Genomic DNA, 2,500 nt, shown 5'->3' on the forward strand with positions numbered 1-2,500 from the left:
GAAGAGGAGGAAGGAGCGGTAGAGAGGCCAGGCCGGCTGGGATTGCGTGGCCGGCCGGCGTTGGCCCGGTGGGTGTGGCCGTCTGCGGCGCCGTCCCCGCGGCGCCCGTGCCGCCGGGTGGGTGAGCCGGTGCCCGGGTTAAGGCATGTTGCGGGTGGGTAGTGTCGCCCGCCGGCTTGCGGGGGCGGCCGCGGTGGGTTCCGGGTTCCGGGCCCGAGTGGCCGGGAGCGGATGGGCGCGTGCCCTCTCTCCCGCTTGCTGCCGCGCGGGCCCGCGCGCCCTCCCCGCCGCGGTGTCGCCCCCCGCTGCCTCCGCGGACGTCCTTGTCCAGATCACCAGCTTCCCCCTGCCCCCGCTCCGCCGACCCCGCCCGCGTCCGGGCCCGCGTGGCGGGTCGCATTCCCCAGCCGCTGGGGGCCGCCGCCGCCGCGTCCGCTTTTCCCCATCGGCCCGCCTCCTCCGTCTCCGCGCTCGCTCCCCGCGTCCCCGCGCTCCTCTCCCGTTCTGCGCCACCCGCGGGGCACCGCGACTCGGGCCACTGCCTAGCCTCGACTGTGCGCCCTCATGGCGGTCCCCTTCCCCGCTGGCTTTCCCGCACTGGGCTCCTCGCCTGTCGGTCGGGGGGGGGGGCTCGGCCTTGCCCGTGTGCGGCCGCCGTCCTCTCCCCCTCTCGGTCCGCCTTCGCCTTCCCCTCCGCCCCCGGTCTGGGGCCGGCTCCCCGCGGTGGCACCTTACCCCGCCTCTGGCGGGGTGGCCCCCGCTACCGGGCTTGCCGCGTCCCGTGGCTCGGTTCCCCTCCGCCCCCCGTGTGGTTGGGGCGGTGGCGGCGGGTGGGGCTGGTGGTGGTGCGGCTCGGGGGGGGGGGTGGGGAGGGTGTCCGGCGGCCGCCTCCCGGGCGTCGCTGCCCCCCCACCTACCTCGCTCGTCCACCCTCTCGTGTCCAGGTACCTAGTATCGCGTTCCGGCGCGGAGGTTTAAAGACCCATCAGGGGTCGCCCGTCCATCCAAGGGGTCGGGGTGGCGGGCCCGTGGGGAGGCCCAGACTCCGCCCCCGTCCCGGGTTCGGGGCGGCCCACGCCCGCTCGCGGGCGGGCCGCTTCTCCCGCAGCCCGGGCTTCGGGGGTGGGCACCCCCGGGGCGCCTGTGGGGTCGGGGGCGTCTGAGTGCCCGCCCGCCGCGCCCCCCGCGCTGGCGTGGCCGTGGTGCCGGGCGTCCCCGTCCCCGTGTCTTGTCTGTCCGACCCCCTCCGTGTCTCGTTCTTGTTCTGTCTCTGCTGGCCGGCCCGAGGCGACCCGCCCGCGCCCTCCTCTCCCCTCTCGGGTCTGGGGGTTCCTGGACCGGGAGAACAGCGCCGTGCCAGCCGCGTGTGCCCCGCGTCGGGCCATGCCCCGATTCGTACGACTCTTAGCGGTGGATCACTCGGCTCGTGCATCGATGAAGAACGCAGCTAGCTGCAAGAATTAATGTGAATTGCAGGACACATTGATCATGGACACTTTGAACGCACTTGCGGCCCCGGGTTCCTCCTGGGGCTATGCCTGTCTGAGCGTCGCCTGACGATCAATCGCCCCCCGGGGGTTGCCTTGCCCTGCGGGGTGGCGCGGCTGGGGGTCTCCCTTCGCAGGGCCCCCTTTCCGGGGCCCTCCATCCCCCTAAGTTCAGACTTTGGCGGTTGTCACTTCGCGGTCCCGTCTGGCTTTTAGAGCGAGCGAGCGAGCGGTCATCCTGGGGGGGTTGGTATCCGCGCAGAGACGAGCCCGCGGCCGGGTCTTGTCTGTCCCGGCCCCCCGCTGTGTTCCGTGGTGCCCGAACTGGGGGGTGACTTTTTCGCGCCGGGCGCTCGAGTCGGGTCTCAGGGCGGCCCCGTGCCGCGGCTGCCGGCTGTGAGCGAGCGCGTCGCGGGCTCCCGTTCCCCGCGGACTCGCACGCCGAGGCGGACGGTCCCGCGGGACGCCGCGGTTGTGCCGTCCGCCAGATGCGCGTGTCTTCCGCGGGGAGGGTTCCCCGCGCGCCGCCTGCGTTGCCGTGCCGGCCCCGGGTCCCGCCCGTGTCCGTCCCCTCTCGCGCCGGCTCGTGTCACACCCCCGCCGTCCCCCGGATGGTCGTCGGGCCGCGGGGCCTTCCCCGTATTGCAGGGGCGTGGCTTTCCCCCATTGCCACCGCCGCCGCCCCCTCCCTCGTGTGACAAGAGCCCGCCCTCCCGCTGCCTTCCTTCCCTCCGAGAAGCGACCTCAGATCAGACGTGGCGACCCGCTGAATTTAAGCATATTAGTCAGCGGAGGAAAAGAAACTAACCAGGATTCCCTCAGTAACGGCGAGTGAACAGGGAAGAGCCCAGTGCCGAATCCCCGCCGCACGGCGCGGCGTGGGCAATGTGGCTTACTGAAGATCCACTTTTCGGCGCCGCTCATGGGGGGCCCAAGTCCTTCTGATCGAGGCCCAGCCCATGGACGGTGTGAGGCCGGTAGCGGCCCCCGGCGCGCCGGGCCCGGGTCTTCCC

General features: G+C 73.4%; 2 non-coding genes across 2 annotated transcripts in view; both read left to right on the forward strand.

Annotated features, from left to right (window-relative positions):
- Positions 1-1,399: 1,399 nt before the first annotated feature.
- Positions 1,400-1,552, forward strand: LOC138821870 (5.8S ribosomal RNA). The gene has a single exon (XR_011370245.1). It is a non-coding gene; the product is annotated as a 5.8S ribosomal RNA (ribosomal RNA).
- A 674-nt stretch (positions 1,553-2,226) lies between these two features.
- The window catches only part of LOC138821872 (28S ribosomal RNA), a 4,877-nt gene continuing 4,603 nt past the window's right edge, over positions 2,227-2,500 (forward strand). The window contains exon 1 of the ribosomal RNA XR_011370247.1: positions 2,227-2,500. This exon is cut by the window's right edge and continues 4,603 nt beyond it. This is a non-coding gene — a ribosomal RNA (28S ribosomal RNA).

Source organism: Dipodomys merriami, unplaced genomic scaffold (genome assembly GCF_024711535.1).
Source record: "Dipodomys merriami isolate MVZ:Mamm:240054 unplaced genomic scaffold, mDipMer1.0.p SCAF_944, whole genome shotgun sequence".
NCBI classification, from domain to species: domain Eukaryota; kingdom Metazoa; phylum Chordata; class Mammalia; order Rodentia; family Heteromyidae; genus Dipodomys; species Dipodomys merriami.